The sequence below is a fragment of the Cyprinodon tularosa genome, unplaced genomic scaffold, assembly GCF_016077235.1.
Source record: "Cyprinodon tularosa strain WSP-4 unplaced genomic scaffold, ASM1607723v1 ctg14, whole genome shotgun sequence".
Taxonomy (NCBI): Eukaryota; Metazoa; Chordata; class Actinopteri; order Cyprinodontiformes; family Cyprinodontidae; genus Cyprinodon; species Cyprinodon tularosa.
The window spans coordinates 2,287,041-2,313,310 of record NW_024038220.1 but is presented as its reverse complement, the minus strand read 5'-3'; the positions used below and the strand labels follow the sequence as shown (position 1 = coordinate 2,313,310).

Below are 26,270 nucleotides of genomic sequence, written 5' to 3'. Positions count from 1 at the left end.
CAATGTTAGCTTTTTTCAGTATTATTGACTTTTGTAAATCTAATCTCATCTAAGAAGCTACTTGAAAAAAAATTTCTTTAGCAGGTTGAAAAAACTCCTATCTGCACTGTAATGAGCTGGACTGTTAAATAAGGGAGAGTGTTAGCCTAGTGGATAGAGCACAGCGCCTGTGGTCCAAGAAAGTTGTAATTACTCGGTTCGATCCCCACAGCCTCAACTCTGGCTCTCTGAGCAACACCCTTAACCCCACACTGCTCCCTGGGTGCCACACAATGGCAGCCCACTGCTCCACAAGAGGAAGCAGAGGTAAAATTCTCCAGTGTGAGATCAATAAAAGCTCAATTATTAATTGACTTGAAAATCAACTTGAAAATATTAAGGTTAATTCCCTATCCTTTCATTAACACTGTTGTTTTGGAGCCACTAAGACTCAGTTAGTAAAATATTCTTTTATAAAGTAATGCAATAGAAATATTAGAGCAACCTACTTGTCCTCACTTTCTTCTTTATTTTAATTTACTACTAAAACTGTCTCGACCAAATACAAAGAAAACCAAAAAAAAAAAAAAAAAAAAGTTAATAAAAGCTGAGTAATATGATACCCTGCCAATCTCAATGTTTTCTTGATAATAACAAAAATCCCTTTAAGTGATATCATCAAAAGTTAAGGTATTGCACTGCCAGTCATGAGAAAAACAGAAGTTATTTTAGATGATAAAGGCAGTCTGCACAGTTTTCATGACTGTAAATTCACTTCACTTTATATATTAGTTGTGCTAATTGTGATAAAATAAAAACTGGGTAAAACCTGTCACAGGAGGTCATGGCTTTACTAAAGTAAGACCTTAACCACAAAGTATCATAGTCACTCTCTTAGAAACATAAAAACATAAAGGAAATAATAAACTAAATAATTTATTTTAACTACTTTGCCTTCCAGACTGCTCGGACAAAACAATATATAAAGTGTTTGTATCTGTATTGTAAAGCTAAAGAGATCAGGTCAACCTCTCAATATAATAAAAAAATAAAAAAAATAACAGAAAGCAAAATAACATTCATTTTTTTTCATTTCTAAGATTTAAACCAACTACAAATAGTCTGCTGCATGAAATATAAAGAGCTCAGAGAGCCGTCCTCATATGGCTTCAAAGCCACTACAGAAAACTAAAGATGTCAACATAAATCAGCCGATCTTGTGTTGATCTTTCCTTCCTGTTTGTTGTAGCATTTAGAGATAACTTGTTTAGAATCGTTGTCAAGCTTGTGAACAGTGATGGGAGTGCAACATGACGTGAAGAAAGGAGAGGACAACGAGGACAGAGATTCTGTCTGTACTCCAGGCCATGGATTCTTCCTCCTTGGCAAAATGGCCACCTATGACGTAAGATGCTCGTTTTGAGTGTGCGATTAGTGGATGTAGGACTGTACATATGCTCCTTAGCGAGGAGATCAGGCCTGCCTTTGCCATGTGTGGGTTCTCCTCTGCTGTCTGTCTGACACCCAGCACGCATGCAGCCCACAGACACGTGGGAAGAAGCCGGCGGGGAATCGCTCCCACACAGGGCATGCACATTCACACACAAAAAAACAAGGAAACGGCGAGCTTTTTTCTTGGCAAGGCTATAAGAGGAAAAAGATGGGCTTGGAGGGAGGACAGTTATCAGCTGATAGTGCTTTCCCACCTCTCCGTTTCTCCCTAGGCAGCTTATTAAATCAGGGGCTGGCTGTTTGCCTCTTTGGATGATAACACTGCCATGGAGGCACAGCCTGGATCCAGGCATGTACAACATCGAATGTGGAAGTGTGTGTGCTCATTTTGCATGTACTAGGCGAATATCACACACACACGTCCAAACAAAACTGCCTACGCATTGCTGAAAAACAAATAGCTCCCGGGCCAAGAGGAAAGTCAATATAAACAAGTCCACCAAACACACACACAAATTCACATGCAGACAAAATCAAACAAGGTATAATTTTGTACTTGGCATATATTCTGAATGACTCTAAAGGGAGTTCTTTTTAAAAAAGGCTGAAGCACATTCTCTATGAGTGCTTTGTTTGATTTCAGGATGCTCATACTATAACTTTGCATCTTTTAAAATCGAGTAACTGACTCTTATGCGTATTCCTTTGTATGTGGTTTTGTTAGCATATGGTTCTTCTCACCATGGTCACGGCTGCATCAAGGCTTTGATTTATTCACGCTTCGCTTGTGGTTCAGCATCCAGACAAGCGCTTGTAGTTAGAGGCATGGCCTGAAACTAAGTGTCCAGCATCTTTTTCTCCCTCCATCCCTCCCTCCCAGATGACTTTGAGAACATCCGACTGTCTCTATAAGACCTTCCCCAGGCAGGCTTCCTCTTTCTACTCCTCAACTCATCACAGCCCTGCATTCCTCCCGTTCATGAGTCACTGGGCTTAGTTACACAACAACAGCTGTCACATTGCATCTACTCGGGTGTGGGTATGTTTGCGTGGAACCATGGAGTTGAAACAGATTTTTTTAAATCCTTTTTTTTTTTACATGTGCACCTGTGAAAATGATGTATTCTTGCATAAGCTAGCAAACATATTTGAAATATGAAATATATGAAAACTAACAACTCAAGTAATTTATTGTTTTATCCTTGTCTTCTTATTGTTTCCTTCAAAGGCTGCAAATGTGTGCAAAAAAATTATGAATAAATTAACAACACCAACATCTTTGAACTAAGGAAATCTTTAAAGTCAATCTTCCTTGTGTCGAAATACCAGCCTGGTAATGTGGAATTTGTCTCAACCTTCTTCTTATGATCATCATAGGACAATTAGGATCCTATGATGATCATTAGCTTCATCATAACAAATAAAAAGGTGTGAAAAAATGGATGTAAAACAGGTCAAAAGGGATTTTCTTTATGCTTAAACATGGCCTCATAAAAGTCCAGAGTTAAAGCATAAGTTTTATCTATGATGTCCTATTTTAGCAACAATATCTGTTGCAGTTATGTTGCATAGCTGGGGATAATATTCCATAGTGTTATTCCTGATGTCATGTAAGATATTGGAAGAAAATCTGCCAATTTTAGTTTTTATCATTAAAAAAGCCTCTACCGTCGATGAGAGACTGTGTTCTGGTAGAATGACCAGTTTGTTCCTTCGTCCATGGAGACGGCTGGGTAAATCAGGACACAAAACCTGGCTACTCCTGGCAGCTTTAAGCAGTATCTCAGTGAAAACTCATCCGTAGGGGTAAAATCTAAAATGGTAGCAATGTGATGTTTATAGCAAAACCTATTAATGTGCAAGATGCAGGATTCATGTTTACTCAAATTACCAAGATTTCCTGCTGGTTCCACAGTAACACAATAATTGCAAACCTTATGAAAAAACAGTAGGAATATTTTTACAACTATCCAAACAATTTAAACTCCATCTAATTATAAGGAATAAATGACCAAACAGCTCCCAGTCTCTGTCAGTTTTTGTTTTATGAAAACCTGCCTGGTGAGGTGTGGTGCTATAGAACAAAAAGCGAGGAATGATTTGCTTTACCAGCATTCTGCAAGTCTGACAGCAACTCCTACACACATATAACAAGTAAATAAACACACACTCGGTTTCTTTCCGAAATGCAATAATTTACTAACAGAATACTTTAACCTTGAGCTGAAATGCTTTTGTCAAGAAACTATTTAACTAATAACACTCAACTGAAGTACTAAGTGAAAATTAGATAAATATATCAAACTAATACACTATGAGAAAAATAGTACATAAAAAATGCTAAAATAAAAGTGAAATATGCAATAATAATAAAACCGATATAAGAACCAAGGAAGAGTGTGAGTGAGGAGAAATAGGTTGTACAATCTAACAAGGAACAACAGTTTTTCTGTGTTCAAAACTTCAATTCAAAATGCGAAAGAGGAGGGAATATAAAACAGTTTAATGAAATAATGTTTCAAAAAGTCATTAGCTGAATTATAATTAAGCAATAATTTGTAAAAGTGATTCCTAATGTTGCATTAACTAGCCATAGCAGTGACTGACTGAATAGAATGACGGCCTAACAGAATGGAGGTGAAAAACATTTATAGACTCACAAAAATGCGAATAACTGGACAGTCCATGGTGGACTGACAGCTCAGCTAACAACAAAGAAAATAGCAAATGCAGGATTATTTAGGAGCACCTTTTAGTCCAAAAATTTTAGGCCTCAATAAAACAAATTCAGTATGATTTTCATGCAGATTAGTGAATTGGCATAAGGAGAAAACAAATAAACAAAGCATGCTCATACTACTCAATTATTAGTGTTTGGATCCCTCATGGAAATAAACTATGTTGCAACCTTAAAGCTCCATCCAGCACAAATTTTGCAGAGTCAGTCACATTGGCCTAATTAATTCCAACAGCTAAGCACCTCAAATATAACCCCTCCACAATAAAGTAAGCATTATTTACTACATTGTATTATCATGTACTAATTTTCTCTTTAAATGCACAGCCTGAATTGGAGGGCAGGTTCAGTTCTAACAAACAGAGAACACGTTATAGCTGCTCTTGATGTAGTGCTTTGGGCCAACAGCAACCTGGACTGGCCATGTAAACCTGCAGCTCCTATGCCCTCCTCCGTCAGGGCATTAGCAGGGAAACAGCTTTGTCAGCATTATATGAGGCATTGTCTCTTTTTGGGAATCTATTAATTACTGCAAGTTCTTTTCTGCAGAACCAGATTCAAACACGCTAGTCTTATTTTCCGACAGGGTATGGCCACCAGATGCGCAAACAGCAGACTGTGCTTTTCATTGAATGCATGTTTTCCTCAAAGTTACTGCCTTTTATTGGAGAGATCTGTGGAGATCTGGGGGCAAAGAGAAAGAAAAGGTTAAGGCACAAAAAAAAAAAGGGGGAATTTTCTTATTTTTGGAAGAAAATGTTCTTTTTTTTGGAACCATACATAGCCTAATTAATATAATCTATTAACCTAAAGCAATATGCATGGTATGGTTGTTACATGTCAGGTACGCCGTCATTGACCTTGACCGGGGCACCTTACAGCAGAACTGCAGTCAGTCCCTGTACTGGCATGGCTATCACTGCCCCTACGTAGTTAGGGACAAATACAGAGGACACATTTCCCACTAGGATCATCTTTATAGTCATGGTAGGCCACTTCTTTGATTTTCTTTATTTAGCTCAGGCTACTCCTAAGTAGCCTCGTGAGACCATCCTGATCTCGCGAGCTTTTCAAGATTTCACTCGCTAATCAGTCTGGAGACTCTCCGTTGAAGAAAATTTGGGGCAGTTCACCAAACGAATGTCCAATCAGCGTTGGCTTTGAGGCGGGTTGAGGTGTGACGCAACGAGAAGCGCGACTGTTCAGTCTAAAGAACATGGTGGCTTCAGCCGATGAAACTAGCGTTAGCTGGGCTATCAAGCAAGTTTTATCGTACTTACAGAGTATTTCTTCACTGAAAGAAGAGCAAAACACTGCTCTGGAGACTTTTCTCAGAGGAAAACATGTTTTTGCTCTGCTCCCAACTGGCTTCGGCAAGAGTTTGATCTATCAATTGGCTCCTCTTTGTCGTCGCTCTGTTAGTACGTCATATGCTTCGTTGATCTGATTGGTTTATTTGGCCCGTCTATCACCAACATAGGCCAATCAGCTAACCAGTATTTTCGCCCCTTCCCAAAATTACGAAAGGTTTCCAGATGGATATGCAGAGCAAATCCATCTGGTGGAGTCAGGTTAACTCCTAAGCCCACAACCTGCCAAATGTTGAAAGGGCAATATTGTTGCCATTACTGTTAATATGTAGTAGAATTTTACAAATTTAGTAATAAAATGTCACAGGAGATTTTATGGGGGGATAGTCATTTAAGAATGGGATGATGTTTAAGATTTTTCAAGAAGGGGGATGCCATCCCCCCCTCAACCTGAATACTCCCCATAGCTCAATGAATATCCCTGGGACTCTGGATATGATGAGTTTCCTCCTTCCTGGGTTTGGAGATAGTAAAGTCAGAGTTTTTACAGTCTGTGTTAGTAGTTCAGTTCTTGTGTTATTCAAACGCACTCCATGCATTTTTTTTTGAGACAAAGAGAGCATTTAAGAGAGTATGCAGGAAACAAATGCCTTGTTATGAAGAAGACTTTGCAAGGCTAAATGTAGGTAGGTAGAGTATCTGGTACAGAGTAATAAAGGGATGGCTGGAAGGCTGCACACCACAACTATTGGACAGGTTGGCCAGCAGGACATACCTCAACCTTGATTTTTAATTAACACTACCCCCCAAAATATGTCTTCAGCTGGATAACCCAGGTATGCTGGGAGCTAGTTCACTTGTGTTTAAATGACACAACAAGAACTCTGCTTAGAGATCTTTTTTCCCCAGAAAAAAATCCTAAACTGTATAGAAATTGACTGTAGCGCATTGGTTCTTCTGGATATGAAAGCTGTGCATACGCCCACCGCGCTATATTAGTGCACATGTAAGCTTCAAATAGATAGTAAGCCATTAAAGTGTTTTTTAACCAGTTCTACCAGAGCCAACTGGTCCTGCTCTTTACTTAATCCCCAACGGTCATATCTTTTATTGGTGTTGATAACCTTTATGAACATAATTCTTTATTACATAGAAGACCAGGAAATGTGATCCAAAGTCTTTTAAATGTAAACGTTACTGGATCCCTAATTCTTTCATTAATTGACTTGGACTTGTTGGCTGAACGATCTGCTTTGCTGCAGAGTGACGTAGATTTAAGCGGCAAAAAAACACACCGTGCCAGTTTCAGTGGAACTACTGCAATTAACTAGAACTGCAGCGATCAGCCGCAAGTGTCCGGCAGAGTCGCATCATGACCTGTGTGGATAGAACCAAGCTATAAGCTACAACTGATACTTTCAAAAACATAAAAGGATGGGTTATTCTTCAGTGGTTGATGTCTCAATTTAGAAAACAAATGTGATCCAAAGGAGACTAAGAATTTTGACAATGCATAATTGCTCTTTCTAATAAAGGTCCTTTAAAAAAGTTTGCTTCTTTTTTAATCATTCTTGCATACTTATACCTGTGGTTTATCTCTTCCACCCAGCTGGGTCATCAGTTGGATTGACATGATCTGAATCATGTTTTTTAATTTAAACATAATCATAGTAACTAAGGACAAGAAAAATCTGAAAAATTATGAGACTCTGGTGCAGGCAATTAATCACCACAATTCATCGTCTCTTGTCACAGATAAAATGCCCTGAACCTGTGAGTATTTGTCGTTTAGAATGCAAACTTGCTCTAAACATGCATTTCCTCCGACTGCTGTTGAATAGTGAGTGTCAGGCATCAGATCTCGGATTCTCAGCTGCGCCCACCAGCTGAGAAACAGTTGGAATGTCAGTGGGACCTTCATCATCAGGCCTCTGATCTGATTATCCAGCTGTGATAATGAATGCATCAACGTCGCAACTTAAAAGTGTTGAACAGGAATTTGCAAGGGAAATTGCTGACCGGTGAAGTGATGAGCACTAAGTGCATGCAAAACCCGAACATAATTACCATGCGCAGCGTAGATGATTCCTGTCATTTGCCAGCTGCATATATTGAACTCACTTATAATGATGTTTAGCACAGTCCTTCTCTGCCTGTCAGTGAGAATGCAAAGTGAGGTCCTGTTCTATACATATAATGTCCAAACCGCTGTGAATCTGCAGTAGTGCTGTTTCATTCACCCTAACTGCCCTGAAAACAACCCGGTAGCTTCTGCCCTTTCTCAGACCACAGGCTGACGGGAACGGATCTGACAGCATCGGAAGGAACAGCAAATACAACACCGTCCGTGAAGGGCTGGAGCTTTTTTGTTACAATAAACCAAATCAACAGAGCATACATAGGATGGAGGTAGGAAATAAACTATGATGTGGTGTCCATATAAATAGCTGCTTCTGCTGCTCTGTGGCTGGAAACTGCAAATTGGCCTCATGGTGAATTGGAGGCTTGTGGCCATTTGAGGGCTCAAAATGACAGTAAACTGCTGTGGGATGTCCGGATGCACTCCAATAGTACAGAGAAAAGTGACTCCTAACAGCCAATTAGCTTAGAAAGTGATCAGCAGGTGGTGTGGAAGAAGCTGTGAGAGGTGTTAGAGCATGGACAGAGAACAATAACTGGATTCATTCACTCATTTTTCATCAGTGTTAACTGGACATAATGCCAAGATATTATAGGGCCAACAAACAGTATAGGTCAATTTTAAAACCCACTTGGACAAATATTGTGTTTTTAAAGTGTGAAAAAAACCTGCAGTCATGATAAAAAACTCACCAGTCCTGGGAGAGAGAATATATTTTATAAAAGATGGAAATAATAAACACACAGGTTTAACGCAATGGTATAGTTCATGTTATATGCGTTCAAAGATTTACAAAAAAAAAAAGCTTTAATTTAGATTTTTGGGATTTCTTTTTCAAGTCATAATTAGTAATAGTTTCTTTTTTATCTGCAGTAGAAAGATATTATATTAGTTTTGGAGTGTTTGAAAGTAATTCAATAAAGACACTACAGGAAACCTATACTTAGTCGTCCTAAAATCTTTTTATAGCTTTCCATCATTAAATCTCAAAGTCAATCTCACAATACCGTTGTTTCCACCAACCAGTTTAAAAAACTAAGCAGTTTAAAAATAACGTATTTGAATTAAACCATTATTTAAAACTGAAGAGTTCTTTCAGTTTATCAGACAATAATTAAACTTTTATTCTGTAATCAAACCAATAGAAAGCATGTAATTAAAGAAGTTACATGAAGAGGTCGAGAAGTCTCCTAATAACGAACATTAAAAACTGAGTTGAATATTTGAAAAGTGGCCAAATAAAAACTTGGAGATCATTGTGCATTAAAGTAAAACTTACCTGCATTTATATATTTATTCTTTCCCTGAATCACTGCCTGTCATACCAACAGGAATGAGCGGTAAAATTATTATGTTTATCCGAGTTCTGCAGATGACAGTATGCATCTGAATGTTTGCACAGGAAGGGGATATGGTATAAAAATCTGTACAATAAATATTTGACTAGAATGGAGTGTCTCCTTTGCCTTCTGCCAAACTGTTTTTTTATTTCAGAATTTCAACACAGATGTGTTTGTCCTCCTCTTCTGTATGTGTGTGTTTGAAGCAGAAGAGCAGGCAGAGATCTGAAAATCTACATAAAGATGGATGTTTCAGAGAGATGCTTCAGTTGATGTCTAATAAACCTGTAGAGAAATTCTGAGAGGATTATGTTTAATCTCAGAACAGTTAGTCTCTTAAAGGGAGCCAGCTTTTCTCCTATAAAAATGTCTCACATGTAGTTTACCCTGTTTTCCTAGAACTACCAACGGTGCCAAGCAGCTCCATATGACCTGATTATATGCAAGGCTAAGCACAGTTTGACCCATGACTGAAAATGGAGCAGTCACCACAAGAGTAATGACTTCAGAACTTAAAAAACTTAACTTCAGAGGCCTTATTTTGTGTCAATATGCCTGTAAGCCGAAGCTCAATTTTCAAACATCATATCATTTCAGTTAGTGACTATAAAAGATTTAATATATAAATAATTAATTTCAAAGCAAATATCATAGGTTTCTAAGACTGCCTTTTGCACTGTAATAAGACTTGCCATAAACTTCAGCATTTAAATCAAGATATTTAGACAAAGTGATATTGAACAGCATCTGGAAATCCTAATTTTAGCGTAATGACCTACATAAAATACATTTCATCATATTGCTAAGTGTCCCAAGCTCGTAACATCATCAGTGACCCCTCACACCCCCACCATGGACTGTTCTCCCTGCTGCCCTCTGGGAAGAGGCTTTGAAGCATGCGATGCAGGTCTAGCAGATTCTGGAACAGCTTCTTCCCCACTACAGTCAGACTGCTGAACTGTTGAAAAAACTCTAAATCATGTCACAGACTGCATCAAACTGATAACACCAAACCAAAACACGGCATAATTGCACCATATATTTTTTAATGCTCTGAACTTCCATATAAATGCATTTTTTGCACCATATTGCTGCACTTTAAGAAATGGAAATGTCATGAGAGCTGTACAAAAGGAAATTTCGTTTTGTATACACAGTGTATACAAAATCACAATAAAAGTTGTATGAGGTAGTTTTGTGGTAAATTTTTTTTGTAAAAGTTACATTTTTCTTGTTCCCAGATGAAAACACACCAAAGACAAATTTAATTAGAGTTCGAACTAAATATAAAAGCTTCCAAAAAAATTCTATAAACAAAAGGAAAGTAAAAACAATCCACTGGACTTTGTTTCCAAGTTTGAAGGCGTTTTGCTTCCCATTCAAGAAGCTCTTTCAATTCAATATGTCAGGAATAACGTTGAGTTTGAGGTTTTATACAGTAGCCCAACAAAACTTTGTTTTTGTTTTGAAAAGATGCAAATTGAAACTGACGAGGGGGTCCACCCCTTTGGAATGGGGGTCGTTTGGCTTCTTTTGTAATTTCTGCAATGCCCCATACCCGTCTAAGTCTCTGAAAGGGGGGTCGTTAAAGGGAATTGCTGGCCTGGCTGAATAGGCGAGGTCCTCTGCTCTCCTGTACAGGGGTTGGGGTTGCAATGATAGCAGGAAGGGATCAACTCAAACAATGCATTGTAGGTTTTTGAAAGCTCAAATCTCAGTTCACCTCCTCTGTTAAGGTTGGTTTTATTTTCTTAACATAGATGGAGGTCGCTCTTCTGTGTTGGGCCATGCATCTCCCCCCTCCAAAAAAAACAAACTTTAAACCCCACAATCTAAGTAGTTATTGCGCATCTGACAACTAGACCACAGATATGTGCATGTTCTGTATAACCACCATTTTGGAAAGCTTTCCTTTAACGTTTAGACCTATTAAAAATATATATTTTTTTCCTGCTTGTAAAGCTAACAGAAGTTAGTAACAACAATAAGTAAATTCCACAGTTTTTTTTTTTTTTAGAAAAACTTAGGTGTGATGTCTTCTTCTTTTTTTTTTTCTTTTTTTTACAAACTTTGTTTATTTGGTTTTTAACAGGAATTGCATAGCCATACATTTACAATGTGATACAAAACAAACCATACAATTCCCTTGAGTCATAAAAACCAAACAAAAAACACAACAAAACGACCTCCAATCACTCCCAGGCAATAAGAAAAAGTCATAAGAAAAAGGACATCCACACGAGAAAAAATAAATAAATAAATAAATTAAAAATATATAAAAAATTATCAAAAAATAAAAAAAATATTTTTAGATAGTACAGTACAGTTTGTGCCCAGGAAAGTATACACGAAGGACTAGACTGGGACAGAATGGAAATTAACCTGACCAACCAGTAATGGCTGCCAGATTTCTGCAAATTTGTCAGAGGAACCCCGTAGTGACAAACTAATTTTTTCAAGTTTAAGAAAATAAACCATATCCCTCACCCAAAGTATGAAAGAAGGAGGTTGTGGTGAAGGTGTGATGTCTTCTAAGACAAATTAAATGCACCATTAGGGCTCCAAATCATAGCAGCTGTGGTATCAAATAGCTCTCTCTTTGCTCTTTGCCACATCGGCAAATCAATTTTACATTTGAAGTACAGTCAGAAAATTCACAACTTCCTGCAGCCTAACAGCAACAAATACATGTTCAGTTTTGAGGTGTGGGAGTTGCTCCCCTGCCAAGAACATTGTCATTATTCAGTGCACTTAATTTAATGACATGGATATCACAGGTTTTTGTTTTTGCAGCTGCTTAGTGAGTTCTGTCATGCGGCTTGTGAAGGTATTAAACTACATACAACAAATAGTTTATTAAAATAACTGCAATACATAATTTAAGGCATTGCCAGGATGGAATGTTTCAATCTAAGCAAATGACCAAAGATATAACAAATCAGTTCACACCAGTGTGTGCGCTGTGCAGATCACACATAAGGATTGACATGTCTTATAAGATCCTTAATGTGGTATCCAAAATATAAATATCCTGTCACCACAACAATGAACCACAATTACAGGGAAGGTTGGTGTATTCTGAAAGAAGTGAAGGAACTTCTAAACTCCATCATAGACAAAAGGATCACACTGCATTCTTTATGACCAGTTAGAGTTCTTGTATAAGATCTACAGGGATTATCAACATTAAAAACTATACCTAAACTGTTGAAATCTAAGGTGATTGTGCAGATTAGCAACCAAAAAGAGAGAGAAAAAAAATTCTGATATAAACCTTCAACGGAAATCTGCATAGGTTGTAGAAACACTTATTTGCAGCTGTATCATACAAATAAATAGTTTTAAAAAATCAAACATTGTGATTTCTGGATGTTTTTCTCACAGTGGACATTCACCCTCCATGATTTCTAAGTGGGAGAACTTCAAATACTTATTTTCCTCACTGTATATATATATATAGGTTCAGGGCATAACACTGTGTTTACATGCAAAGCATTCTTAAGAAATCATTATCCGGTTTTTGACTCCTCCACTGCCAATAAAGGTATTTTATATAACTAACTTTAAGTAACACTGCAAAGTTTTGAAATGTGACATAAACAAAAACATATATTTTTTTGAGAGTAACATGTATAATTTTTAATTAATCCTAACCTTCTTGCTTTAAAGAATGTATTAGACATTAGTTTATTTTTCAGGCATGGGTTTGTACATTGTCTTGATGTTTGTGCACATTCTGCATGACTTGTTTCTATGAAACATTAAGAATCCTTTTTTTCTAATAGCGAGTAAAAATTTTTTGATCAAGAAATTTCTTAATTAGGTTTTAGTTTTGCACCGATGCCATTTTATGGCCCCTATACCGATACCTGGCTGTGCAGTATTGGTCGATACCGATACCATACCGATACCATCTGTTTGAAATTGCTGTGTGTGCATATATATATATATATATATATGAAGAACTGCATACTACTTGGATGTAAAATAATTACCATCATGGCTTTGTCAAGCTGCTGCCTACCTTTGTGAAGCAGGAAAAAGACTAATACAAAGTGAATCCAGTAGAACTTTTTATTGCCTACCTGGAGTGGTTGACAATAGTTGAATAAACGTTCGGCTCTTAAAGTGGTATCAGTGTCCTGTTTGTTGGTACTCGCCGATACCGATACCACCATTTTAGGGCAGTATCAGGGCCCCGTCCGATACTGGTATCGGTGTAACACCAGTAGTTTTATTAGTTTTTTTAGTGTTTTGTGTAAAAAAAAGGTTAATATGGTTAAAATTCATCTAGAAAGTCAGGGCTAAAGCAAATAGACCCAACATTCAAACTTTGAACATTGCTTTTAACAATGTTTTTATGGTTAAAGGTAAGTATGAAATGAAGAAAAAATTCACTTAAATTTGAAAGAATTTTTCTTTTTATCATTATAAAACTTAACAAGCTTTATGTTGTTTTAAGATATTGTTACACCTGTAGTTTTCAAAGTAATGTAGCCTACATCCCCAAACCGTAAATCTTCTAAACTACAGATAGGCTTTCAGCAGCATGTTTGATTCTACAGTCCTTTAGCACAGCAGTGAGATGAGGTGGTTCTGTAACAGGACCTCGTGGAGAGGCTTCTTCTCCTGGGGTAAATCTATAACGAGTTCTGTCAGGCAAACGGTGAGCAGCGTGTCGCTACCAAGCCCAACCTGAGCAGAGGCTAGGCCCATCTGTCAAAGAGAGACGATAAGCCTGGAGCCATCCAGAAACAAATTGCTCTGCCTCCCTACTGTGAAGCCCTACCAGGCAGCAGGCGGCAGATAGGATACAGAGATGCAACCGACTCCTGATTTAGCGAAAGGAAAAAGGAGGCAGAGCAGGGATGTTGGGAACATAAATCTATGCAGATGGTGCTGACAACAAGCCACTGCTTTGAAGCATTCAGAGTTGTAATAGAATAATCCTTTATTATTTTACCAAGAGGAAATTCAGGAGTTATCAGCAGCAAGGGAAAAGTTTGCGACAAACTAAATCAATCAATATATATATATATATATATATATATATATATATATATATATATATATATATATATATATATATATATATAAAAGTGACCTCCAGTTCTAAACAGAAAAATCAAAGTTAAGGCGTGACAATTTAAACATCTAACAGAGATTAACAATAACTCTGCAGTTCAGAATCCCAGTAACCAGAATAAGCACTGAAGCCAACATAGCGTAAACAACTTCTAATTCAACGATCAGTGAAACCAATACATCGAGAAGGAGCTGAAGTGCAGCAAGATTGACAGAAACTTAGGTGAGGTCTATTTCCCCAGCAAATTGAGTAATCTGTGCAAATGGCACTAGGTACAACAACTTTTTTACATCAATAAATATCAGGGTGGTCAGCCAAGCATCACACAGCAGACATGGCGGCCATGACAACCTATTATAAATTGATTAAATACGGTAGGTGAGCTGGGATGACAGAATCTTCGTAGGAGAAAATAAGCATGAGGCAGAGGTGGTTCTAATTTGCTGTGACGAGGATAAAAACTCGCTCAGAGGAAAGGATGGAGAGAAGGCTGATGGAGAGGCTGTACAACAAAAATACCTTTCAGTAAAAAAATGGTTTATGGTTTTCCTTGCAGGAAGTTAAGCCGGGATTTTTTCAATCGTCGCACGCAGCTACAGCTCACGATGTACGACGAAACCGCAGGGTTTAAAAGTTCACAGATGTTTGTTCTCACGATGTGTGACCCGACGCTCTGATGCGATCTACCTGCTCACTCTGTACGTCTAAAAACCACGTCGGACTCAGCCTCGCAGTGAGATGGCGCTACTCTGACTCGTCTATCTGGAAGCCAAACGAGTAGAAGAGGAATATGATGCTCACAAGAGTGAAACATGCTAGATTGGCAATTTGCGCAATTCTGTGTTCTGAAAGCCCTAAAAAGAAAAGGCAACGACGTATTTGGACAAAGACATGGCTGAGAAAACGTTGCTAATATGATCTTTCAATTTTACAGAAAGAACTCCATTTCACTCACACCGCCGCCATATTTTTGTGTTTTCGTCTGAGAGGAAGAAGAAGAAGAATGCTTGGTTGCACATGCCCACTGAGCGGTTTGAATTTCAAACATGTCTGATACTCAGTTGGCCGATTCCTGATCAGGTGGCGGTCGTAAGAGGCTGATTGCCCCTCGTTACACCATGTACACTACACGACGCACGTTCAGGCTAAAAAGTCGGCCCGATCTAAAAATTCTCACACGACGAAAATCGACCCAAAAAGGGCATAAAGATCACAGAGTGTATGCCCGGCTTTAAACACAACATTTTTACAGACTGAACTCCTAAAATGTAGTATTTATTTAATAATCATTTTTATTTTCATCTAAAATATGTTTAAATATTTTCTACTCCTACCTCCTGAACTACTGTGGGTGACAGTGGCTCAATAGGTAGAAGATACTTCATGTAATGGTTTTAGCACTGAATATAGTTTCAGTGGCTGCTGCGTACATCCACTTGATAAAGTCTTATGTAAGTACAGCCTATTTGTCATTTGTAAAGGTCTTTTCCGCTATCTATCTATCTGTCTGTCTGTCTGTCTGTCTGTCTGTCTGTCTGTCTGTCTGTCTGTCTGTCTGTCTGTCTGTCTGTCTGTCTGTCTGTCTGTCTGTCTATCTATCTATCTATCTATCTATCTATCTATCTATCTATCTATCTATCTATCTATCTATCTATATATAAAGTTACAATAACGCACAGAAACACATCCAGCATCAGCTGCCTGGGTGATGTATAAATTGGCTTAAAATACATAATGCAGTTGGAGCAATAGAAGAAAACAAAATGTTGCAAAACCTGCCAAACTTTCCTGAGTAATACCTTTGCAGCCTGAAGGTATCTAAAATAAATCTAATCCTTTATACCAAATAGTGTCAGTTGAGTTATTGGTTGGTTAATGATGATCCAATGTTAAAAAGAAATTACCCTTGGTTGCTTTTTAAAATGTCCCCTCTTTCAGTCAGCAGTGGCCTTGGGAATTAAACTAGCTAATTTTGCCCAACCTGGGCTGTAATTGTTTCAAATTAGCCTCATGCCTCAGCGTCACCACCAGAATAATTGCTCATGAGCGGGAAGATTAATCTACAGAAGCACATCTGTGAGACTTAATTTACAGGTCGCAGTCCTAGGCCTTGTGGATCCATTAGACTCATTTAGTTTTCAATCCTGTGCGGCATATGCGGCTAAACCAATGTGACATGGTGCCAGGAAAACTGGTGCATACTTTGTAAAAACCGCTTAAAGGTTGCATACACACACACACACACCCCCACAAACACAATGCGTTTCGATCTTCATGTCCCCTGCTATCGGGGGATAGGACTACGCTTCAAGCACTTTCAACAAACTCTTGTTGTACAAAGGAGAAATGTGTGGTAATCCATCAAATATCAGCCTCCAGCCAGTAGCTGCTGAGAAATTAGTGACTGGATTGTGCACCAATTTTAGGCTGAGAGGGGAAACGCCATTCGACAAGCTCTCTGAAGGCAAACAGCTGCAAGCTGCAAATTGGGAAGCTTTGTTCAAAGCTGCTGCCCCCTTTGTCTTCTCTCCTCAAAATTCCGGAATACAGATGTCCAATCTCATTCCTCAAGCTTAATTACAAAGACTGGAGAATGGCATAAAGGGATGACTCTTATGAGGTTCTGCACAGCATGTGGCATTTATACAGACAACTGGAGTGATTTTAAATGGCAAAACTTCACCACGACGAAGGATGCACATCCTGCTTTACTGCCAGTGCCGCTTCTCCGGGCTTCCAAAACATCCAGTGTGATAGGATAACGTGGCTGAAAAACAACCAATGTGGCCAGCAGTGTCTGCTCCTGCTGAAAAGCTCTTCTGTAATTCCTGACTGCAAAGAGGAGACATGGACTGAGCAGATAAGGATTTTTTTTTTTAGAATTCATGCAGGTGTTTGGTTGTGCAAAGACAAAACAGGATTCCAGAGTTACTACTTGATAAAAAGAAAGGGAGAAGAGGACAGCCAGGAGGAAGGGTATGGGTAGCCAAAGCATGCAAGTGTTTAGCAGGTGGGCCTGTAAACAGCATGTTATGACGGTGATACCCTGCAAGTGCCACAATATAGCACAGCTTAGATACCTGCTGGCTGGGCGATAAGGAGTGAAAAACCAATCAGGCTGGCTGCCCAGCAGGCTGTATGGTTCCATCCTAACTTTCAGCTCGAGTGTTTCTCTCAGACGTAAAAGACCTTTGAAAAATTATTAAACCTCCATCAACCTTTTCAAATGTTGGCCACTTCACAACTGCAGATTTTATAGGGTTTCAATGACAAACCCACACAAATCATTGCACAATTATCAAGTGGAAGGAAAATAAGGTATCTATTAAAAGAAAATCAAAATGAACAAAAATCTGAAAAATAGATCATTGATTGGTACTCAGCCCTCTGTAATTGCAACAGCAGATCTTAAAAGGCATGTTTATACCAGTTTGTTTATGTTGAAAGAGTCAAATTAAGTCTAATTAGAAAAAGATCATTCAGAAAAATAAGTCTCCAGCTCTTAAATAAGATTCTTCATTAGATTCATGTCTAAAATGTGGAACATCGCAGGTATTGTAACACAGAAACATCCTAAAATACTGAATTATAACTCAAACGTTTTTTTTTTTTTATGATGGCTTGTGGCAGGATTAACTTTTTCCTCTGTCCCTAATGTTTTTCAGGCAATAAAATGTCTTTTGAGATCAAATAGGCCGATTATATTTCGGCTATTTTCCCATCAACACTGACCAGCTTCCCTGTTTCTGCAAAAGTACTCCCTCCCCACAGCATGATACTGTTACCACCGAGTTTAAAAGGTAGTGATGGTGGGACTGGTGTATTATAGAGTTGTTTTTTCACAACATAGTGTATTTTTGTAGGCTATAAAGTCCCATTATGGTCTAATTTCACTAAAACATCGATTTTTACAGGTCAGTGTTGACCTCTGCATGACTTTCTTAATAGTTAATTTGGAGTCTCATAGCTGACTTGTTGAAAAATTCACATTCGGAACATGGAAGCTGAGATCTGTAGCTTTTATTGAGTTACCATCAGCCTTATTTCTCCTCCTCTGATTGAGGCTATCCTTGGCTGGCTGATATGGAAGTTTAGAAGAACAATCACAAAAAGTGTACACTGGAAAAAATAAAAATCTAGGTAAGTCATTTTTTCTTAAAATAGGTGCATTTGTTTTTGAATTGAGGAGGTAAAAGAGACATTTTGTCAATGGAACAAGACAATTTACACTTAAAATAAGAAAACATGATCGCATTGTCTTATTTCAAGTGCATATTATCTAATTATCTTATTTCAAGAGTAAAAATACTCATTCCATTGGCAAACTGTCTCATTTACCTACTCAAATTAAGGGTGAATACACTTAATGTAAGAAATTTTTACTTATTTCTAGATCGTTTTTGCAGTGTAGGTTTTGCAATATTTGTTCATTTCCAGTGACTGACTGAGCAGTGCTCTGACAGGTGTTGAAGCATAAAACGGTGGGATTTAGCAACAGATCAATATTTTATGTGATTTTACAAATAAGAGAAGTTTAGAAACACAAAATAGCTTTACTTTAAGTGAGCATAATCTTCAGAACTAAAGAAGAAAAAACATGGAGCCACTGTCATTTTTGAGGCTAACACTTCCACTTTAACTAACTTTATCACCCTTAGAGGTCAAGGACATACAATCTGCTTCTAACTGAGTCCTTCAACTCTTCAGCCACAGTTCCTCATTAGTGAGATTCCAGCTGAGGATCATAACACGGATTGTACGGATGTGGTTTTAACCGTCACAGAGAGACCATCAGCTGTTGCGCTCAACCTGCATTGACTTTTGAATTATTCATTTCCTGTTTACAGCAGGTGACAGGTGCATGACCTCTGTGATGAGCGCCCAGGATGTCAGGAAAAAGTAGTGACAAGGGAAGAGAAGAAAGGGGAGATGAAGGAGGAAAAGATGCACAGGAAACGGCCAATTTGTCAGACTCAGGTGCTCACTGAGATTAAGGAGTTTTACGCTTTAAATTCTAATTTCATGGCAATGAATTAAAAACCTTGAAAAAAGTCATAAAAAATGTGTTGGCAATAAAAGCAAATATGAAAAAAAAACTCTAGAAATGAGTTAGTAGCATACGTTTAGGAAGCTCTACATTCAGTGCTTCTGCTGAGTGGCATTTACTGTAACCTTTTCCCTGGCTTTTAATAACTGGCAAAGAATCAGCAGAAACACGGATCACTGCAATGCACTTGGGAGCAGTGAGACATGCAAACAGATATCCCTCTGCTTGTGGCCACATGAGCCCATACAAGCTGGTTTGGAGGCTGAAGCTGAACATTAACTCCAGTTTTCTTACAGCTGACCCTCCACACTGAAAATGTGAAAAACATACATCAGGATGAGCAAACAAAAGTAATGTAGCAGAGCAGCTTGGCAGGAAAGCAGAGAGAGTCATGAAAGGCAAAAGAACAGCAGATGTGAGCAGACTTCTAACACGTTTAAAGTCCAAATTCTATATTCTTTTAGACACAATTTTTTTTAATGGATGGATGAACTAAAAAATGGACAGAGACGCTGGTTCATATTATGTTATACTGTAACAAATGTAGTCAGAATTAAAACCAAGGCACAAACCGGGATTGTTCTGGCTAACGCCAGGGAAATACCAAATTGAATCTCAGGAATTTTGTCTGGTTGATTCACTCTGAACAAAAGCCGTAAGCCCATGCAGTTCAAATTTTTTTTCAATTCTATGTATGCATGAACATTTACACAAAAAAAAACCTCGCAAAAATCGTTCAAAAGCCAACAGGCTTACTGCAACACGATGAAGGAAATTCTGACCCATGCAACTGTGAAAAGAGACAAACATGTCCATTCTTTGGTTAACTCCAGCGAGAAATAAAATAACAAAGTGAATGATGAAGTAAGCTGTCCCCTCTGGTTGTAAAGCGGGAAGGGAACCACATCTCAGAGACAGCAGCTACAAATGGCCCATCTCTATAACCAGCCTCTCCTGTTCTCTCAACTGTGCATCCACAGAGACCCTGACAGATCTCAAAGACAGATTAATCTTGACTGCTGGAGTTGCTGGAGAGGCCTCAAGTGTCAATGCATTACTTCTTATCAGGGGAGAGCATGGCTGAGACAAAATGAAGACCTGGGGTTGTTTGGGATGCAAGGACAACCACAAAGGGACAGTAGTGTAAAACACATTGTATAAGATTAATACCAACCATCTCAAATCTGCTGCTTATGGCAGCATTTGCTGTAGGTATAAGAATCTAAACAAACAACTCATTTAAATGTGAGCTGAGCACAAATTATTTTCTATTGACTGGTATGATATTAAGAAATAAAATACCCAAAGGCTCAGATTTTACTCTGGCATGTCATATTATTCATTTACCTTTAGTTATCTCTTATACGCATGGATGAGGTAGCATCAAGAGGGAGTGCTTGAATGGATATTTCATCTGCCTCCTTAGTGATTTACTTTGTTTTACAGATCAGAGAAGGCTTAACATCAGACAAAGGAACCCTGAGGAAATACGAAATGCAGTTTCACATTCTGATTTATTTTATTAAGAGGGGAAAGCTATCCAAACCCACTAACCTCATCCCTCCTGATGATTTGCTTCAGTTGTTGGATCATAAACACCAGCCTTAACTGAATTGAACGAGTTCACTGCACTCTGGGAGTGATTTCGGTAGACTGGCCACTCCTGGAAAGGTTCACCCTAGGGCTGCAACAAATGATTATTTTTTCATTCAATCGATTAAGAATCAGATAGCAAAAGGTTCCTTAAAGAAGAGCTTTTAGAGAATTGAAACCAGGTGAAACATAACTTTTCTACTTGAGGAGTTCTGGATTGAGAATATTGAAAGATTAAAAAGTTTTGTATCTTGAATGCAGAATATTTATACACATATATTTTTTAATTTTGGTATAATTACTGCCCTGTCAGCTAAAGGCATTTAGAGTCTCTTTACTCCAGTTAATTGATTTCTAAATTAGTTGGCAATTACTTTAAAAATCAATTAAGCATAATTAATCCAGTTAATTCTTTCAGCTGTAGTTTGCCCGTATTTTTATTTATTTATTTATTTTTTTTTATTAGATAATTTCGACTACTGTATGTTATCAAATGGGTTCTGGTGAGAGTCTTCACTTGATTTCAAAGGTCAGGCAGTTATCCAACGCTCAGGACTGCTTATCATATTAAATCAAAATATACAGTAAATCAAAGTTATCCCAGATTGGATTGTTTTTAACAAAAAGCTACACTGGGTTGGACATATTTTCGGAATAGATTACCGGTGAGCACATGGATGCATTCTTAATAAAACAACAAACTATTAAATAAAGTATAAAAACATCAATTACCCATTGGACAATTAACAGACGTGAGAACACTGAAGTAAATGTTTCAATTAAAAAAATAACCCAAGCTGAAATATTTTGGTATTTTAAAGTTATAAAACATATTCTGATACAAAGAAATGCTTTTATCTATTTCTTAATAGCATTACTACGAACAATAATGTGTGTTATTGTCATTATTCTTTGCTGCTTTTCTCTCTGAGAGAGAGAGACTTTGGAACAGCTCTTTTGCTTATACCAGTGTGACTTTGCACAATGCCTCAGATAAAGTTGCACCAGTGATTTAGTTAATTTCCCATGATTGGCTCTAACTGCTCACCATTCGGTAATAAACTCCATAAAGAAATTAGATTTTTTTCCTGTTATTTCATTTAATTTGATCACTTTTATCGGTAGGTGAAAATAAGTATTATTTTTTTCCTTGGAGTGCCCTTGTTTTCAGATTCTGTGAAAATAATGATGTGTAATATAGAGGATCACAATGGTTTAAATATCAAAATCTAGGACTGCTTTAAAGCAATTATTTGGTAGATGATTATAATCCAGCTGCCATACATTTAGCTCAGGATGTCACTGATGTCTAATATCTATACGGACTCTCATTGGGAGACAGAGATTTTATAGTCATGAAAGAGAAGAGAAGCGTTGATCTCAAGTGAAACTTTTACCAAAAACTTTGGTCATTAATTTTGAAATTCTAATTTTCCTTACTATGCACAGCCCCAGTAAGCGACACTTTAGATGTGCATCTCCAGAACATTATCAAAAAGCTAGTGGATCTAAAAACAATCTGTTAAAAAAGTGAAACTTTTATTAATGACTTTCATTTAAAGTTATATATTTTGAGTTTTTTTTTTTCTTTCAAATTTTTCTTTTTATCACTTGTGATGGTTCGGCTTACAGCTAAAAGTAAAAATTCACTTCTTCAGAAACCTCTGAGGATACATAACATTGAAAAGGATATTTATGACACAAATGCAAGCTACTGCAAACTGGGTGCATGTATTTTGCATTGCATTCACTCAATTGTTTGACACCTTTGTGTATAACTCAGTGGATCAGTGCAGCGTGCCTGATCAGCCTGTGGTTCTGTTAAGATGTTAAGGAAACACAGCTTGCTTTATTAGAAACAATCAGCTTCTGCATGTTTGGCTCTACTGGCTCTTATGCTTTACTTAACAATACTCTACAGGCCCTTTCTAGGTTTTAGGTCATTGACATTAAACCAGGTAATACAGCAATTACTTAACTCAACTGATTTAGTAATTTAAAAACCATTACCTGGAGTATAGAGACTCTTAAACATCCAATCTGCAGAAAAACAACCCACTCATTGGAGTAATTAAGCCAAAACATTTATAAGAAAACCTTCTTTGTCTGTAAATATAGTTGACAGACTTAAATTTTTTTATGTATAAAACATTTAAAATGTGAAAAACATGTTTTTTGTTTATTAAAGTTGAAACACTTCTTTTTTTGGTATGCTAATTCATGAAGATCATCTATTTTTAAATAAATAGAAAATGTTATTGATAACTAAAATAATTAATAGCTGCAGCCCTACCAGGTGTTAATACTTTCAGCAGTATGATGAGATGACAGGTCATGCTGAAACTCATATCAGCCACTTCAAAGATCGTGTCATCAGAGGCAAGTAGGAAGTGCTGCAAGACTGCTGCAGATGACTTTGGTCTTTACAACATTAGTGACTAGAACCCCCACATTTGTTACTCCAAACTGTTAAAGATGGCTTACAGGTTAAAATAGAAGATTTAAATTGTAAGAAAACTAGTTCTTTTTCTCCCTATTCAAGCTAAGAGGGTTCTGTCGTCGTCTCCGGTGGAGAAGTCGTTTCATGCAAATGTGAAGGTGGTAGTCCATGTCCTGGACGGTTCTTGAAGCACAGACTCCAATAAACATCAATAAAATACACACCTTGTGAATATCCAAGAGACTGCAAAATTGTGTTTGTTAAACAACCCTATCAAAGCTGCAGTCATCTCTACTGATTATGCACCATTTTCCAATGGACTTTTTCCTTCCACTTAGTTTTTCCATAGGCTTTGTGCCTTTTAGAGTGTCTACCTGCTGGAGAAGTGCACATTTAAGAGTATTTCAAGAGTTCAGCAAGTCATAACAAAACAAACTTTTCCATTTTACCTTGCTTCCTTTTTTCTTTAATGGTGGAATTCCATTACATAAAAAAATAAAATAAAATAAATAAAGTGTAAGAGGTGCAGACAACAAAAACAGTAAAGGGGATTTACCAGAATCTTAATCTGGGGTAAGACTCATTGGTTTATCTTTAGACAGAGTTAAAAAGAAGACAATTTAACACGTATAGATTAATAGTTTCCCAGACTGATAAAACAAAGCCAGTAAATTATTGTAAATATTGTATTTGTGATGTTTATCTAAAACCATTACATTTCAAAATGTAAAACATTGATCTAGGAAAACTTTTTAGTCTTTAGCTCTTTTCTGCTTTATGATCCATGTGATGTGATTTATTAAAGAATCCACTGCTACAGTGCAAAAAAAAAAAAAATAGAGCAATTGCTAAAATAAAAGATTCATCCAGCCTCACATTATAACAAAAAATCCTTTAAAGCAATATACATCCACAGCCTTAGATGTGATTGCTCTGCCGGCCTTTACATTGTTTAACCTCATCCGACTCTTAGTGGAGTCGACTCACCCACCTTATTCTGTCTGATGTCTGCTGAGACAAAGAGGATTAAACATTAATCTGGTCTCAACAGCAGGAGTCTATATTCTCCACGACCGCACTACAGAGAATGAGGCTAATCAAGAAATCATAAATATCCAAGAGGGAACAATTACCTCTAATAAAGTCTCATATCTTTAAAGACGGCATATTGAAAGCAGACACAAACATTTGATTGGACACTTGAGTGTTTCGTGTTGGATTATTGAAAACAAAATGAGATCATTCACATGCCTCAACCAGCCTTCATTTTTTCCCATTTTAAACTCTGTTATTTTCTACCTTTTTCTAATAAGCTTTAACCCAAAGCTAATTTATTTGAACAGAAAATCCCAAAGTAATTCAAGATTCAATACAACTCCTGCCATTACTGACACAAGGCTACAAACCTCTGCACAGGTCAAAAAAGGAAGGCACAAAGGCGCCTGATGAGGTGTCAAAAGACAGAAATGAATGTAATAAAGAACAAACAGTGGATTTGATTGCAGTAACGAGCAAATGGCTTTAACAGGTGGAAGCATAGCTGGGGAAGTGTACAATTCGCAATCCCCCCACTCATTAGTAAGCAACTGAATTCGATCACCTCTCCTTCGGTAAGCGGCTTGATAATTCCCTGCAAAGTGGCGTCTGGCCTCAGCCGAAGCGAGCAGCTTTAATAGGAGCCGAGCTGTTAATGCATCATTCTCCACAGAGTCTGTGCTCGCCGTTCCTCTAAGATCTGCCGGGGCACAATTGCTGGCCTCGGGCAAACAAACCTGAGTCAATTAGGTTGGGGCTCTGCAGGGAGCAGTGACAAGTGTTTTTCTTGGACTGGCTCCAATGGCTTTACAAATTTTATTCATATGTCCCTTGAGAAAAAGAGAGAGCGTGCTTCTGGTGTGTCCACAAGGGTTGTGGGCAGAGTGATGATTGTCCAGGAACAAAACTTGGGCCATGACGTAGCTCAGGTCACGTACAGCACTGTCTGGCTGTGACATTTACAGCATCAAAGGCCAATCAATATATTTGTTGTGTAACAGAAGGCAAAGAAGTGAAGCACTCAACCACAGCTTAAACTGAAGGAACTACAGACAAACCTAATCTCTCTATGGCTGGCAACAAATCCACTCTGCAGCCCTAATCAATCAGTTAGACGGGTTCTTCTTGAGCACAAGATGTGAGGCACAGTGATGATTAGCCTGTCCCACTTAATCACATTCTATTATAGACACCTGTAAGGCGGCAACAGTCTCGTGTGATTATGCAAAAATCATAGAAATGTCACATTTGAATGATAAGAAACAAGAGAAAAACAGTACACTTCATATCTGCTTTCTAGAATCATCAAATGTTCTCATATATAAACTATTCATATCAGCTGCAGGAATGTACAGAAAATAATCATCCACACAAGACTTAAGCATAATCTCTCAAAAATGTTTTGCATATGCTGTGAGGGCTTATAAATACACACAAACACCCACATAGGGCTGAGGAGGGAGGGGAAAAAAAGCCTATCTGCTGTGGATAAAAGACGTTCCTTATCAGCTTCCTCATAGAGGAGCTGGGAATGAAGGCATTTACTCAAATGAAAGAGGCAGCTTTTGGAGATAAGCCGAGAGAGACGAAGCTAAACTAAGCTTTTGGATTGGAGTGGGCCAGCAGGGAGAACAGAGGACAAGAAAAAAAGAGACGGAGAGGGCAGATGGATGGATGGATGGATGGATGGATGGATGGATGGATGGATGGATGGATGGATGGATGGATGGTGGCAAAGCGACACATCTTTTCTAAAGTCAGATGTGGGAGAATATAAAAGAGGAGTTTTAGCTTTTGTCTGAGAAGCAAGTTCTTACATAAAAGAACATTTAGAAAGTGCAGGTGTGAAAGCCATTGTGCTGACCCCTGATTTTTTCCGTACAGATGTACATGTGCAGGTCTGCATCTCCTGTCTATCTGTGTGCTCGGCACCGGCTCAGTCAGCACAGCGAGCTGGCACATCCTCGCTGCTGCGCCGAGCTGCAAGCCGTGGTAGAATAACCTACTTCAAAGAGAGCCATTGTCACACTCTAATGTGGCGAACGACAGCCAGCGCCACAGAAATCAGCACGCACCGAGACTGGATAGTCCCTCTGAGTCTCTGTGAAATG

At 37.9% G+C, this 26,270-nt stretch overlaps 1 protein-coding gene across 2 annotated transcripts in view; it reads right to left on the bottom strand.

Moving 5' to 3' along the window:
* Positions 1-26,270, bottom strand: part of znf385c (zinc finger protein 385C) — a 142,672-nt gene that overhangs the window by 48,392 nt on the left and 68,010 nt on the right. The gene's annotated exons all lie outside the window — the stretch shown is intronic.